At 49.2% G+C, this 17,240-nt stretch overlaps 1 protein-coding gene across 5 annotated transcripts in view; it reads right to left on the bottom strand.

The window, feature by feature from the left end:
- HTR4 (5-hydroxytryptamine receptor 4) overlaps positions 1 to 17,240 on the bottom strand; it is a 1,746,991-nt gene that overhangs the window by 621,630 nt on the left and 1,108,121 nt on the right. The window lies entirely within an intron of this gene.

The raw sequence follows: 17,240 nt of genomic DNA, 5'->3' as shown, positions 1-17,240 counted from the left end.
CGGAGGATTAGGACAGAAGGAATGCTGGAATCAAGGTTAGAGAGCAGATCATCACAGGTATTCAGGAGAGGTGTTTCAGTGCCTCCGGCAGCTCTGGAGCTAGACTTATGGTCATGGAGAGAACCAACAGATTCAACGTGGAGAGTAAGCTGGGAGATGGCCAGCTTTTTTCCAATAGTTTTCCCAGGAAAGGTGTGATGGAGATTGGGCGATAGTTTGCCGGACAGGTAGGATCGGCAGACTGCTTCTTGAGGAGTGGATGCACAAGGGAGTGCTTAAGGGTAGAGGGGAACGTTACAGTGGGAAAGAATGATTACAGAAATTGGCCTAGGTGCAGCGAGGGTGTCAATATGGCCCTTGATGGTTCTGGAGGAGCAGGGGAGCACCTGTTTGGACGACACTTTCATGGATCGGACTTGTCTAGAAACCCTGTCATGTGTAGTCAGAGAGAAAGAGGAGAAAGGAGGAGGAGAGGTAGAGATGGCCAAAGGGGGGCCGAGAGAGGAAGAGGGAGAGGAAGAGGAGATAGTGGACAGGATGTCCTGAGTTTTAGCTGAGAAATGAGAGGCCAGAGCCATACAGAGGGCCTGGGAGGGAACCGGAGAGGTGGAGACTGCAACAGGATTGACCAGTTCAGAGAAGATTTTAAAGAGTTTGGCCGTGTTGTTCGACGCAGCAGAGACCCGGGCTTCAATGTGTGCTCTCTTCTTGATGATTGTTATTGCTTCGACTGGCATTTTTGTGCATCCATTCTAGGTCTGTATAAATGTGGCCTGGCAAGCTTTACTGTAATTTCATAACGCGTCTACACTGGTCTACATGTGCAGCCAGTGGGATATGTTTACAATGTGGCATGGCATTTTTAATAGCAAAGCATTAATGTTGCTGTGCACCGTTGGTGACTTGCATATAGTGGATTGGTGTTACCCTACAAAACAATTGCAAACACTCTGGCTTTTTGGCCAATTATTCTCAGAAAGTGTGCTGTATATTGCATTAAAACACATAGTTATATCTTTCTCCTTGTACAGTGTGCGGCATACCCTTCAGCAGCACGTTCACGCGTATTGTGCATGCGTGATAATCTAGGCCAGCCCAGAGTGTCGCACGACCGTGATTTGTTGCCGAGATGGGAGGGCCCCCTCAGCATGGCTCGCAGGGGGACCCCCACATTTTGTGTTACACCACTGAATGCATGCACCCCCCAGGTGCCTCTGACTCTTATCACTCTAAGCAGGAGGCCCCGAACCATCATGTTGAAATGGGCCCCCCCCCACACATCTTCAGCTGGGCCTGGTGCAGCCAGTCAAGCCCTTTCTTACTTTGGCGTGACATTTTTTCTGGGCATCCTGTCCAGGATAGTTGTATTGCTGTATACTCCCTTTCTTCACCCTACATGCACAATGGGGGCGCATAGCAGGAGCACACTCCATGTCCTACTCTAGGACGTGGACTGCACTGCTGCTATAATAAGGGGCAGAGCCAGATGCGGAGCAGGAGCACACAGCTTCCTGTCCCACTCCTGTCCGAATGTTGCAGGGAGAGGGTACAGAGTCAAGTCATCATATGGGGAGCAGGAACGATTGCGTGTCAGTTTAGCATTAATTTTCCAAGTTGCCTTTGCAGGGAAAAGTAGCAGGACTTTTTTTGTTTGTGGCTCGCCCCCCCATCCCTCTCCCCTCAACACCCCACCCCTCTTGCACTGCTGGATACTCCGCCTGTGCTATAGGAGACAGGTTGCGACTGTTGCCATTGTTACGCAGTCACGTAGACGGCTGGTTTCTGGTTGACAGCTTCCAGGCGTAAGCAAATGTTGGATGGAGCAAAATGCATGACGCAGTTACGTAATATCGACAAAGACACATGCTTTTCTGACACTCCATTTTCTAGATTAATGTTTAAAAGACACGCCACGTTTTTAAGTGAAAAACAATGTTTCCATGTTAAATTTGTCTTGTGGCGACGTTTACAGGAAACGGCACAAACGCTGCCTTAAAGCGCCTCACAAAACAAACCAGATATCACGTCATATTCAACTCAGACCGCATAGGCAGCAAACTCAAGCAGGGTGGGGCGTCCATTTTGTTTTTGAGGGTTCTGCTGTCTAAGTTGGCCTAATTCTGGTCTACACGCCTCAACGCCCCCCCCCCCCCCCATTCCCCTGGGAAGTAAACAAGCCGGGCGGAGGGCAGTAGGAACATCATGACCCACCGCCCCACTTTACAGGCACCACCAAGTCAATTTTGTGTTACGCCGCTCGTGACCATTTTACCCCCACTTCAGCCCCTTGCAGTGGTGTCGTCAGGAATCAAATTTAGGAGGGGCACAGAGGGGGCCAAAGACAAAAGTAGGGGGCAAAAAAAAGTAGGAGGAGAACATGGTCACTGCTCGTCTTAGGAAGGGGGGGCACAAAGGGGGGCACAGGGTTTCACGGGGGGCACACCCCCTAGGCCCTTCCCTAGCGACGCCACTGGCCCCTTGCCCCACACGCTCACTTCTCATACATCCTCATGGTGGAGGGAAGTGTAAAAGGTGGAGCAGTTCCAAAGAGCCGCTGCCATTCTCCCCTGGACAGGAGGGTGGGGGAGCTGTCGAGCCCGGAGCAGCACTTTCCAGACGAGTGATGCTCGTTGGCACCAGACAGTGCGCCTTCTCATGTGAAATAATGCACCTGCTTCAATATTACGAGCAGACAATGTAAAAGGCTGAGACAATGAGCGTAAAATCAGCGATTTATTACTCCCGGTGGTGAGCCGTCTCCTGCCTGATGGAGGCGAGGAGTGGAGGGAATGGAGCGGCAGCAAAGGAGAGAGGAAAGGGTAGTAGGGAAGATGCACAAGAGCGGGGGGAAGGGGATATTTACAAGAAGGAGAGGAAAAGTGATGGAGGCGGGGGCAAATGGGGAAGTGGTGGAGCAGATGAGTGTAATGGAGGAGGAGGAGGATGAAAGCAAAAGAGAGGGGAAGAAAAGATGTGAGAAGTGGAAGGGGCAGGAAGAGGAAGTACTGAAGAGAAGGAGGCGGGGACAGGAGGAGAGGGAGGAGAGCGGAGGAAGGAACAATTAAATGTAAAAGTAATGAAGGAAGAACGTGAAACAATACAAAGGGGACCACACATAAAGAGATGAGAGGAAGGTAAAGGAAGGAGGAAGAGTAGAGAGGAAATGGGGAATAGATGGTAGGGAGGAGGAGGATGAAAGGGCAGGCTTAGCATGACAGAAGAGAAGAACAAGAAGATAAAGGGGAAAAGATAAGGCATTGGTTCGCCCCACCTCTCCTTTTGTTCCTAAATCACTGGTTCCGACCCCCACAAGCAGCCTTCTGGAGGGGATGAAACCTGTGATATAAGAAGAAAAAGTAGAGACAGCACACCAAAGGAATGATAGGTGTGCACCCTGTCTCTCCTTTTGTTTCTTAGTGACAGGAGCCAACCCCCACCAGACAGCCCTTTCAATCAAGGAGCCACACGTTTAAAGGGCTGCCTGCTTGGTTTTGACCTTCTAATTAGAAAAAGGGAAAGACAAGGGCACTGCTATCAGACTTTTTGGTGCCTGCGCCTCTCCATCTTTTTTAGTTAGAAATGCTGACCCCTGCAGGCAGCCTTTAACCTTGGATCTCTTAGACTGAAAGGGCTGCCTGAGGGGGTTGGCGTATCTGAGGGTAATCAGAGGGACCCCTGGCAGAGCCCCGGCTCAGAAGAACTTTTTGGAGACTGCCAGTGATCTGCACCAGCTACACCAGCACACTTAAAGCCCTGATGGTGGAGTTAGTAAGTGGGGTACAAAGAAGCATCTCTCGTACAGCAACAAATCCGATCAAATATGTGAAACTACATGAATGCAAAAATGAGAGGGTCTATGTAGCAAGAAGGAACATGACAATTTGAGAAGCAAAGAAGGAGCACACAAAGTTCATCAGAAACTTTAAACGCTGCTGAGTTTAATATGAAAATAATCAGTGCTAGGGCAGAGATCAACGACTTGGAAAGAATCCTACAAAATAAATAGAATCATGCTACCCAGAACATCATCCACAGCTAAGACCTGGAAAGACCACGCAGCCAATGAAGGCTCCAGAGTATGAACTACCAACCAACACCAAAGAAGACTTTGGGGAACAGAAATGCCAAGTGGAGCAGGACCCCAGAAACACTAACAATCAACAATGATCCTGTGATCCGGAAAAAAACAAGGGGGAGCCCAAAGGCTTTCACTGGAACTAGAAAAAAAAAAAACGAAAAACAAACACCTACTCTTGTATTTTGAGCTCCAACCAGAGCACATTGAAGCCTTGACTCCCCGATTCTGAACCACAGGCATAAGGATTCAGGAACTGTAACACCCTCCACAGGCAAGAAGGATCGGGCACGTGATCCAATAACCACAGCTATCAAGGATCTGCAGCATCAAGCTGGACCAGAGAGCACCTGGACGTGTAACGCGGCCGCAAGAACTCTCACAATTAGAATAGACAGGACATCCATGAGAAGAATCACAGCGTGAAACCAGTAATGCACATGACAGCCCTGGAACCAGGAACTCCAAACAATGCCAACAAGAACCCTTGGGCAAGAACACCAACAAGAACCCAGAGGCCTGCAACAAAAAAGAAAAGCAACACCCAACCCGTTACCTATAACACCAATGAGAATGGGGAAACCTGGAAACCCAAAACCAACGTGGGCCTCGACAGACAGAAAAACGAATAATGGAAGACCGTGCAAGAACTGTGGAACTTGCCACCCTAGAGAAACCCCTGACACCTGAACGATAAAGCACAGGGGTTGAGCGCACTGGCATGTGGCTCACAGGCAGGCATCTCACCCTTCACAATGAAAGTCCTTTCAGTGCAATTCATTCCAACGAAAGCCCGTTTCAGTCTAAGGCCATGCCACTGGAAATGGCCACACTCAGTTAAATGGACAACTCTCTCACATTAAAAATAAACCAAGCATGAACTTAATTAAGAAAAACATGTACATACTCAAATAATAAACACGAAGAGGAAACAGTGCGTGGACAAGAGGAGAAAAGGAAAGAACACAACAAGCTATGAAGATCAGTGAGAAAAGAGGAGGGAGAGGCCAGTAGCAGGACAAATGGGGGAAAGCAGGGAGTTTCCCCAAAAACAGTTTAAAACAAAAAAAGGAAACATAAACACAGATTTGGCGAGATGGCGTGAGGTTGCAATGTCATAGATCCGAACATTGCTAAACCTGTTCACACTTAAAGCTTGAAAAGAGCTCTGCCTCCCAGAATAACACAAAGACTCACTCACTGCTATGGAAGATCAAGTACGAACCAAGGTACACCGTGACATCCCTTTAAGGGTGATAGTGCACACAGACCTGAGTTCCGCGCTAAGAATCACTGTGGCAACCGCCACGCTAGCCACAGTTCAAGCTGCATCAGGCACAGCGTACGCCGCTTTGAGACAGGTAGATGTCCCGCTTACATGTATTTTTTAGAAACTTTCGTTTCGTGATCGGCACAGCATCTGAAATCCCTCGTTCTCTCGTTTCCCCGTTCTTCCTTATAGAAAGCTACGAAGGATTACGGCAAGAAAGTGATTTAGCTACACGCGAGAATGCGATCTACATTTTAACTACTTTAAGATGCCTTCTGTAATCGTACATGCAGCAACCAGCACGTTCTGTGCCACTACCCTTGCTGAGTCTGGATCAACTTATATCAGGTACCGTTATGGACATATAGGGCCTCATTACGACCTCGGTGGTAGCCATGCCGCTATTGGCGGCATGGCTGCCGCTGAAATCGCGTCCGGGTCCTCAGAATGAGGAATTACTGGTCCATTCCGAGTTCGGAAGGCCCGGTAATTCCTCCCTCCAAGGACCCAGACCTGGTCCTTCCACATTCCCATTTCAGCCCCCGTAGGGCTTAATGGGAATGGGAGAGGGAGCAAACAACAGGCCATTACGAGTTGGCCCGTTGTTTGCTCCTTCTTCCCCTCGCAGGACCCGGTAAGCACACCTGGTTTGACCAGGCATTGCTTCCTGGCTCCCGCGAGGGGACCTCGTAATGTGGCGGTATCAGGTAAACGGCGCCGGCACCTTTTACGGCGCCGTTTACCCCGTACCGCCAGGGTCGTAATGAGGCCCATAGACATTATTCTCTCCATATTTCCATTTGCCTGATTGGGAGGCTATGACATACATTTGTTCTGCTGTTCTATTAGAATACGACGACTGGTACGGATTTACATGAACATATAGGAACCCTGGGTCACGTCGCCCAAAAACCATTCTCAGCTACGTACTCTTTCCCCATTCGAGTGCCCGTGGGGTGATGTACACGAGTAAGTTTCATTTCTTAATTTTAGTTGAACCGGCATCTCGTATAAAAAATATTTTGTACACTCATCAGTTACTAGATACAATGTAAGTTTCCCTTTACCTATATTTCCACAGATGTAGTTAGGTTTTCCTAACACAGTTGAATATACTGAAACTACAATCCTTCGGTTCTGAAGGATTTTTTTACTTGACAACCAGAGAAGGACACTGTTGTTGTACTCCAGTGACTTGTGATTGATGGAACCTATATTTTATGAATAATCACCGGCCTGTCATCACCATTAACTAGATATCCAGACCCTCTTATTCACCATGGCTTCTAGCTTTTTTGATTGATCGATCACTTAAGATAATGCATTAATCTAGCTATATCTTTATTAACCCTTCGATTAATGTTCTTTCAGATTGGTGCTCACCGGGTCCCCTTATAACATTACAACTTCCAGCAACAGCATGAAGCTGGGCATCACTATGAATTTTGTATTGAATAGACAATATGTTGAATAACAAGTACTCAAACACTATGCATTGTTACTATTTAACAACCACTGGTAATTAACACTTACTGAGCATACGTTTTATAATGTTTGTTATTCTCTCCCCACCCACCTTTTTTTCTTTTCTCCCTTGTCTCGTACTCTTTCTCAACTATTTTGTGTCCTAGTGCTATTAGGCTCTAGAAGAAGAGGAAAGTACCTCGAAACGCGTCAGCCAAGCATATGTTAACCTATGGATATTATTCTTTTGTTGTTGCTTTCTTTTGTATATCTTCATTAATAACTGTCCGATAATTTAGTGCAACTATTGTAATAGTTGCCCTGCCTCTTTTAATTAAATTCTACATTTTCTTAATCAAAACTATTATGACTTCAATTGAATGTGCTCGACATGTGATATAACATGCAAATCTATTGAATGTCTTTATTGACATTATATAGTGTGCAGGGGACGGGAGGGCTCCTAACTTTGGATCCTCTGACTTCTTCTACCTGAACGATAAAGCACAGGGGATGAGCGCACTGGCATGTGGCTCACAGGCAGGCATCTCACCCTTCACAATGAAAGTCATTTCAGTGCAATTCATTTCAACGAAAGCCCGTTTCAGTCTAAGGCCATGCCACTGGAAATGGCCACACTCAGTTAAATGGACAACTCGCTCACATTAAAAATAAACCAAGCATGAACTTAATTAAGAAAAACATGTACATACTCAAATAATAAACAAGAAGAGGAAACAGTGCGTGGACAAGAGGAGAAAAGGAAAGAACACAACAAGCTATGAAGATCAGTGAGGAAAGAGGAGGGAGAGGCCAGTAGCAGGACAAATGGGGGAAAGCAGGGGGTTTCCCCAAAAACAGTTTAAAACAAAAAAAGGAAACATAAACACAGATTTGGCGAGATGGCGTGAGGTTGCAATGTCATAGATCCGAACATTGCTAAAACTGTTCACACTTAAAGCTTGAAAAGAGCTCTGCCTCCCAGAATAACACAAAGACTCACTCACTGCTATGGAAGATCAAGTACGAACCAAGGTACACCGTGACATCCCTTTAAGGGTGATAGTGCACACAGACCTGAGCTCTGCGCTAAGATAAGTTTGTATTTATCTCTGGTGCACTATGCACGCCGAGCGGTACCCTCATGTTACTTCCTCCCATACATTTCCAAAAAGGCAGAGCGCCAGTCATAGGCTCATTTGAATGTACACAATCACAACTCCAAAGTGATTTATAAACATGCACTAGTCAGCACGAAAACATGTCAGCGATGAACATAGTCGAAATCAGAATATAAAAAGCACTAAACATATTTCAATTCGAATAAAATATATTTAACTGTGAAATAGTCGGGATAAAAAAAGGCGGAAAATCATCAAGCATAGCCTGCAGTACAGCTATATGTCCTGAAGAGGTCCTCACTCTACCACACCCGTCACACCGGGTGATGGAGCAGGCGCAGGGCGTTGGGGGCAGGGAGGAGGGGAGGCTGGTGTGAATTCGACCTGCAAGAGGCACGCTGATAATGAAGGTCAACTTTGGTGGTGATTTGCTGACTGGTCTGGGCGATTACATTGCTTGGTTGGGATTTTGCAGGGATGAGAGTCTAAGCTCTTTGAAGCCTTCAAAGATGGCAGACACAGCAGCACGCTGCCCATGCAGAATTCACTTCCGGGAAGTCGGGCTTGGGTAGCCATTGCGTGTGGGCGTGGCTTCCTAAAGTCCACACGTGTCTTTGGACTCTGAATGATGGAATCTCGGTAAACACCTGCTCGTCGCCAGGAGGGGTGCCGGCAATGCCCAGTTTGCGCTGTGTTTTGGTGAGTGTTCGGCTTTCAGGAGCAGGGACCTAGCCTGCTATGGCAAATACCTTTCGGGTGGTTAAAAGGGGGGTGCAGGAGAACCTCAAAAAGAAGGATCGAGCGACAACTAATGGACTCGTCTGTGTTGGTGGTGGGGGGGGAGGAGAGAGAGAGAGAGAGAGAGAGAGAGATAGATATCTGCATACGTATGAACCAGAGAACATGGTTCACAGAAAGCTATGCACTGGAAAAGTACAATTGGTTTGCTATATTCAAGTTTAACAAAATAGAACTATTGCTTGAACGTTCTATTCTTTTATTGGTCCTAGCTATATTTATTCATAGGCGTTGTATACAATGTTGCAAATGTTTTATACTATTCCAACATATAAACATTGGAATGATGAAATCGGAAAGTGTAAAGGCCTGGTGGTTTCAAGTTCAACGGAGGACCTGTCGAAATGAGAGGATTCAAACTGAGGTCATAACAACAAGTATTATCAGTACTATCAAAATGACCCTTTCAAAAGTGAAAGTTGATGTCTGGAATGCTTTGAGATAATCACAACGACTGGCACTCGACTGGTTAGCCCTCCAGAGCACAGTTTTCAGCCCGCAATGCCATTATTGAAGGGGAGAGACATTTGCAAATCAGCCACGGCTCAGCCTAAAATGGACAGTCCAGCCCAAACTACTAGGTCACCTCCCTCTTGCACAACGCCACATTGTGTGTAAATGGTGGGGAGTGTATTGGGTCTTTATTGACAGCAGGCTCAGAACTCCCATCTGAGCATATCCGTCCCACTCGGGGTGGCGTTTGCAAACTTAAGGGGGATGGTTGGAATGGTTTGAAATAATCATAACCACTGGTAAGGAGAATGCCCATATGCAAATCGGCAATGCCCCACTTTAAGAGGGCCAGTCCAGTTTAAACTGTCAGGCCACACCCCTTCTGCACCTCAAACCACCTCAGACATGTTTTGATCGCCTTGGGCATCACCAGGGAGCCTGATCTAACAGAAAAAACCTAAAAAGGTCAGTTAAAATCTCTTTAAACTCTTAATGTAGGATCGATAGTATAGTACAACAGTGGTGATTACAGAAAGAGATCGAATTTGTGTGAGGTGATCGATTGCATTCTCCTTTTGAGTAGTCCCACTTTCGGCGTCAACATTTGGATCGGTACCAAGGCCACCAGAGAGAGGGAGAGTGAACGTGGCATGTGAGAGAAGATGGATGCCATGTCTGTGTGGGGGAAATTATGCTTGAGAGAGGGCTGTGGAACAGTAGATAGCGCCGCGAGAGAAAATAGTGGCGAGAGTAAGGGCTCAAAGGAGGCGCTAGGCAAGAAATGTTCAGTCTGTGGCTCTCCATGTACGTCACAGGACTCCCATGAACCCTCACGATTGAGTGTACAGGATGACGGAGTTGTAGTCCAAGAAAGAGAGGCAAAGGTCGAAGGGGACTGTGCTGCGTTCTGAAGCCTGCGTCAGAAATATTCCCCAATACTAGAGGCCAGGGGCGCCGAGTACGGGGGGCTCCAGGCCCGAGCCCCCCCGGGTAAAATCAAGTCGGGGCTGAGCCCCCCCCCCGGCCGGAGAGAAGCGATGTAGCATCGATGGCCCTTTACATCGATACTGCATCACTTCTCTCTGGCCGGGTAAAAGTCCGAACATGTCCGATTAAGCCCTCCCCTCTAGGACTTATATTGGTGTATGGTCCTGGAGCGGAGGGCTTAGGGCAGTGGTATTCAAACTGTGGGGCAAGCCCCTCTGGTGGGCCACAGACTCATGCCCAGGGGGGGCCCGCATCCACAGTTTGAAAAAAAAAAAAAAAAAGAGGATAAATTACCAAAGGGTCGGGCTGTTGCTTCATCAACAAGCAGCAGCCAAATCCACGGCCCCTGTCACAAATGCTTAGTGCGACAGGGGCCGGGCCTTTGTGAGGCCTGGGGCTCCATTAACAGCCTATTTATGAAGACAAAAGGTGTGTGCTTTTTATTTTCTTCATGAATAGGCTCCTAATGGAGCATGGGCCCCACAAAGGCCCGGCCTCTGTCGCACTATGGGCGGTGGCAGCAGGGTAGTTTCTAGCCCATTTGGTGCTTAGGGTGAAACACTAGGAATGCGACCCCCCCACCCCGTGCCCCACTCCCACCGCACCCCGCGCGCCTCTCCCAAACTCAATATAACACTGCACAACATTGGGACACGGGGACCAGTAGGGGCACACATTGGGACACAGGGACCAGTAGGGGCACAACAGTGGGACACAGGGACCAGTGGGGGCACACCAGTCGGACACGGGGACCAGTGGGGGCACACATTGGGACACCGGGACCAGTGGGGGCAGGGGATCAATGGGGGCACACATTGGGACATGGGGACCAGTGGGGGCACACCATTGGGACACAGGGACCAGTGGGGGCACAACAGTGGGACACAGGGACCAGTGAGGGCACAACAGTGGAACACAGGGACCAGTGGGGGCACATATTGGGAAATGGGGACCAGTGGGGGCACAACATTGGGACACGGGGACCAGTGGGGGCACAACATTGTGGCATGGGGACCAGTGGGGGCACACATTGGGACACAGTGGGGGCACAGATTGGGACACAGTGGGGGCATACATTGGGACACGGGGACCAGTGGGGGCACACATTGGGACACAGTAGGACACAGGGACCAGTGGGGGCACACATTGTGGCATGGGGACCAGTGGGGGCACACATCGTGACACAGGGACCAGTGGGGGCTCACATTGAGACACAGGGACCAGTGGGGGCACACATTGAGACACAGGGACCAGTGGGGCAGGGGACCAGTGGGGGCACACACTGGGACACTGGGACCAGTGGGGGCACACATTGTGACACAGTGGGGGCACAGTGGGGGCACACAGTGGGAAAAGGGGACCAGTGAAAACACACACTCTCATACTTTCATGCTGACACAAACACACACTTAGTACACGCACACAAGAGCAATCATGCATAGTACGGCTCCGACAGGCAAAACACAAACAAAGGGGTCAAGGACTTAGAAGAACAAAGCATAATAAAATAAACATGGCACCTGCCTTCTTTCTGATCAAGCAGTGCACCGTGCACACAAACAAGCCCAAGCTGCAAAGAAATGTTTCTGCCAGGAATGCTGCAAGGAAAGCAGTGAAGTGTTCGAATCGCAGGGTCCAACACCGGGAAGCCAGGAACGCAGAAAGGACAGCAGCCGTCTGGAGCACAGGATACAGCCAGCAGCAAAAGTGGGCAGCCATCAGGAAAGGTGCCTTTTTATGCCCCCAGCTCACCCCCACCCCAAGTGGCACAAAAGTCAAGGGAGAGGGTGGGCTGGGAGCCTGCTCTGACTTCCTTAATGTCACGTAGTACTTAAATACTACGTGACATTACAGTAAGAAGAGGCAGCGCCAGCACCTGCTACGGCGCTGCCGAACTCTCTGCCCTCGGCAATCGCCGCCACAAACCCAGACATGTGAACCCCTCCAGCCAGGGGCACGGACCGGGGCAATTGCGCCCCTGTGGTAATTGCGCACCGGGCAGCTGCCCACCTCGCCCGGGCCAAGAAACGGGCCTGGGTGGCAGCAGCGGTGTGGATCTGCCCAAGTGTTCGCAATTTGGAATATTTCGGTGAATGCCGTTTTTTATTTTGCACACTTTAATTCTCTCTTCATCCGTCTACAGTAACCTCAAACAAGCATTGGCAATGCCAACCATTTGGGCTTTTGTGCAGGCAGGGGAAAGGCACTTGCCAGGCTCAGCCATAGTGGTATTAACTGGCCATTGATTGTAGCAGGTGCAAAATGGTGCGAGTACCAGGGCCGGTGCAAGGAATTTTGCCACCCTAGGCAAACTGTCAGATTGCCGCCCCCACTCCAGATTCTAACCGTTCTCAATCAACCGTCCTCCCACCAACCCTCGCTCCCCCACAGCCTTATGTTCATGAGATGTGTATTGCCCTGCAGGAGCGGGCGACTTCTAGGCCAGCATGCATAAAAAGAAATCAACAAACAAATGTGGGGCAGCTCAAAACAGCAGGTCCAGGTGCCCTGACAGATTTGGCACCATACCACGAAAACAAAAGAAACAAGCACTGGCAATGCCAATGGTTTGGGCCTTTTTGTAGACATGGGAAAGGCATTTGCCAGGCGCTGCTATAGTGGTATAAACTGGCCATTGATGGTAGCAGGTGCAAATGGTGTGGTTACCTGGGCATATAACTGCAGTGCCTGGCAAATGCCTAGTACCTATATACAAGTCAAAACTGTTGGCTTTGCCAAGGCTTGTTTTAACGGGACTTCAGTGAAGGACACCATAGTGCTTACACATTAAGTGGCTGTGGGCAGGCCTGGTAAGACATTCTTATTATATCAGTAGCACGTACAACTCAAATTAAGTGAATAACTCTCAGAAGACTGCTTTGAAAAAGCTTTTGCAGCCACTACAAGTACAAAATTGTATGGTAAGGCTTGACTAAAGCACCCTCAAAGTCATGGTATGGTAAGGTAATGTTTATTTATAAAGCGCCTATACACAAGGCAAGTGCTTCAAAGCGCTCAAGGAGGGTGGGAACATGGGGACAAAACAACAGTCGTTCAGAGCCCTTGAAATTCTGAGATGATAATAGTCTTCACAAGCAGAGTAAGTGCAAATAACACAATTAACAGTTGAGACACAGCAAATATGCCTGCTGACGATTCTGCAGTTTTACCAAGTGTAAATAAGAGGGTAGACAGGGGAGAACAGACAGACAATCTTCAAACACGGTGCAATCGGATCGTGGAAGTGCACAGACAGTTCCAGGGGGGGTCCAAGTGCACCCAGTCGGTGGATACTAGGGTAAGTGCAGAGAGAGCCACTCTCTTGGGTCCTTTCTCAAGTGCATTGAGGGTGGGGTGAGTGCAGGGCGCTGAGGCAAGTGCAAGAGAGGACTGGTGGGGTGCCAGGGACCTGTGAGACTTTGAGGTACACCAGGTGGCCAGTCAGCAAGCTGTAGAGAAAAGGAGGGAGAGAGGAAGAGAGGAGGAAGAGGAGAAAAGGAAGGTCTTAAGGAATTTAAGGAGATCAGGCTCAAGACGGAGGGTGGCAGGGGGGCTATTCCAGAGGGAGGCCCCTGCTGAGGATAAGTATCTCCATCCAAATCTCTGCTTGGAGAACCAGCTCATTCGCAGAAGGTTGGAGGTAGATGAGTGGAGTACTCGGGAGGGACAGTATTTAGGTAGGCAACGTTGCAGATAGGTAGGTTCAAGGCTCCAGGAAGCCTTGTGGACAATGCGGAGGGTCTTCAACTTGATCCTTGCAGCCACAGGGAGCCAGTGAAGGGATTTCAGTGCCAGAGAGATGCAGTCACTGGTCTTGAGGCCAAAGATAAGTCTTGCGCTTCTGTTCTGGATGAGTTGCAGTGGGCGCAGGGCAGAAGCAGGGATGTTGAGGAAGAGGCTGTTGCAGTATTCCAACCTAGAGAGAACCAGGGCTCGGGAGACAGAAAGCCACTGGGGGAAAGTGAGAAAAGGTAGAGTACCTCTGAGGAGGTCTAGCTGATAGTTAGACTTTTTAGCGACATCAGAAATGTGAGAGGAGATGGAGAGAGTGGAGTTGAAGATCACTCCAATGTTTTTAGCCTTGCAGGTGGGTGCAGGCACAGGGCCAAGGGAGGCCGGGCAGAGTGAAAGTAGGAAGGCGGGAGCAGGGGTGACTGAGTAGCGGACAGACAGTCGGATATGAGCGAGGAGGAGGAGGCGACTGAGGGTAGCCTGAAAGATAGTTGTGTGTCACAAGCGTAGCAATGGAAGTTAGAGGTGAGGCAATCACACGTGCCAAGGCAGCCATATCGACGTTGAAGAACCAGGGGGATAAGGTAGATCCCTGGGCTATGCCACAGGTTGAGAGAGCAATAGTTGAGAGAAAGGCTCTGAGTTCCACCTGGGATAGGCGTCAGAGTAAAAGGAGGTTAACCACACCAGAGCCTGAACTGTGATTCCCAGGGTGTCACAGAGCCGTGCAATCAGGATGTTGTGGTTAACTGTGTCAAAGGCAGAGGAGAGGTCAAGGAAAATGAGGACAGAGGGAGTGTTAGTGTCAAGTTTGAGAGCAGTTCTTCACAGGTGTTCAGAAGAGCAGTTTCCGTGCCTCTGGATACTCTAAAACCGACTGATGGTCGTGGAAGCACCCAAAAGAGTCAGTATGGAGGGTCAGCTGATAGATAGCCAACTTCTCCAGGAGTTTGCCCAGGAAAGGAGTGATAGAGATCGGGCGGTAGTTTGCCAGAATGGAGGGGTCGACAGAGGGTTTCTTGAGCAGAGGGTGCACAAGGGAGTGCTTAAGAGCCATTGAGAAAACTCCTGTAGAAAAGGAGAGATTGCAGAGATCTGCCAAGGCCCAAGGCTCGGGCGAGGGAGTCAATGTCATCCTTAATGGTTTTGGAGGGGCAGGGGCAGCCTGTTTGGATGAGGCCTTGGTGACCTCAGCGGGTGAGACGGGTGAGAGGGAAGAGAGGGGAAGTGGTAGGGGGGCAAAATAGGCTCCAGTGTAGGTGTATTGTGTGGTGTGGAAAGGAGGGAGGAAAGGATGTCTTCGGTTTTTGTGATGAAGTGTGCAGCCAGGGCCGAGCAAAGGTCCTGGGTGGGTGTGACAGAAGAAGAGGCTGCTTCAGAATTGGTCAGTTCCTCACAAACTGAAAAGTTTGGCGAGGTTGCTTGATACCACAGAGATGCAGGCTTGAATAAGGGCTGTTTTATTGGTGCGGATGCAGAGTCGATATCACCTTTGAAGGAGGCGGCAGGCCAGTTTGTCAGAGGGTTCGTCCGACAAATTCCATTTCTGCTCAGCTGCCCTACACTTGCGTTTTGGGGTTGCCAGATCGGAGTCGTACCAAGAGTTGCACTTTTTGTGAGAATTCAGATGGGCCCTCTTGACATTTTGTAAAGCTCAGGCAATATTATGTTACCACAGGTTGACAGATCCTTTGAGCCACATATGGAAGTACTGTGGTTTAGGCGGACCTGGACCGCTCGCTCCTGGGAAGCAAGCGGTAGAGCCACCCACACTGAGTGAGGACTGCAGTCTGCAGGGGGGCCGTAGGCTCCATGCTGGCCACTTCCCCCCACAGTATTCCCGCTCTCAGCCCCTGACTCCCTGCGCCCCCAGCAATGGAGACCCGGGAACGGGTGACAGCGCTGAGAGTTACACTGGGCCTCGTCTCGCTGACGGAGGCGCTGCTCGTCACCGACACACTGCCATCTTCAGCAACCACACCCCAGTCCCCCACCCCCAATCTTGCTGAGATATCTCACAGGCACTGACTCTGGCTTTGTTGATTTGAATAGTCTGCTTGGGGCTTGATGTGGAACCCATTCTTGAGCCGCCACATAGCCCTTCAATGCAGTTTTTCAGCATGTGTGTTCTGCAAGTAAGTAAGCACGTTTAACATGGGTTTGCGCACTGGTACATCTACTTACTTGGTTGGCAGTGTAGTCGGCATGGCACCTCGGTCCAGGGGTCCTCCTCACCTGTCCTGACACCTGCGTCGTGGTTGTCACATTGCACTGCAGCATTCATAGCATTGAGTTGACGATCGGATCGGTCAAGCGGGCACTTGTGGTGCTTGGTAGTGTGCTAATGCACATTGCACAGGTGCCAGCGCTGCCACCACGCCCATTCACCCATCGTGACCCTGACCCGGCCCCAAGTACCAACCTTTACTACGCCACCTGGTCTGCTGCTGCAGCCAGCCTTACTGCAGACAGTAACTAACAGGACCGGTGCTATCACCAGCCAAGGCAGTAGTGTGGGGGTGTTAAAAAAGCATTTTGCAGCTCTAACATTTCCAACATATAGGCAAGCGCCTAACCTTGCTTAGTGATAGCACCGGCCTTGCCAGGGCCTCTAATAGCAGTCCCTGACAAATGAGGTGTATGCTCGTTTCTCGGAAGGTAAGACGTTATTAAGCATAAGTGGGGTGTACTTTTTTTACTGACTCCTTCATTTTTTGAATAAGGGGTGTTTCAAATGAATGTTGAAAACCAGAAAAGTGGGAGTTTTTAAAACATGGAGACAACCATGGCTACAACATTTAGACGCGAGTGCTTCCATCAGTCCCAAACATCACTTGGGTGCGGGGTGAGCCCGGGTAACTGCTTTTTAACATTGTACACTACTTTATCAGAATTTCTGGTAAACTACAATGTTAAAAGCAGCTAACACTCTTCCCCCCAAGTCTGAAACCACACTTGATTGCATTATTCTTCAGCGATGATTGCATTATACTTCAGCAGAACATCTGATGTGTCCACTGAAAGGTTTAAGATTAAGCTACATCCCTAACTCTATCTGGTTATCCAGAGGTAACATCTTAGCAAATGTCACTTGTGGCTGGCCAATCTACAGCAGCACTATTGTAAGTTTGAATTGTTGATGTTTTACTGAACTATGGCACCACAAACGTCTTGCTTGGTAGTTTTTAATCGGGAAACGTCTTTACTTCTCGTTTCCCTTGAATTGGGAACTTTCTTTTGGTGGTGATGGTACTCCACCTTGCAGCTGTACCTTCTGTTTAGCAAGCATTTCATTCTCCCATCCTAGTTGTGTTGCTCTGCCTTTTGAGGGAGGGCTACT

The sequence above is a fragment of the Ambystoma mexicanum genome, chromosome 3p (assembly GCF_040938575.1).
Source record: "Ambystoma mexicanum isolate Mex_15411 chromosome 3p, UKY_AmexF1_1, whole genome shotgun sequence".
NCBI classification, from domain to species: Eukaryota; Metazoa; Chordata; class Amphibia; order Caudata; family Ambystomatidae; genus Ambystoma; species Ambystoma mexicanum.
This window is presented reverse-complemented; position numbering and strand designations above follow the sequence as displayed.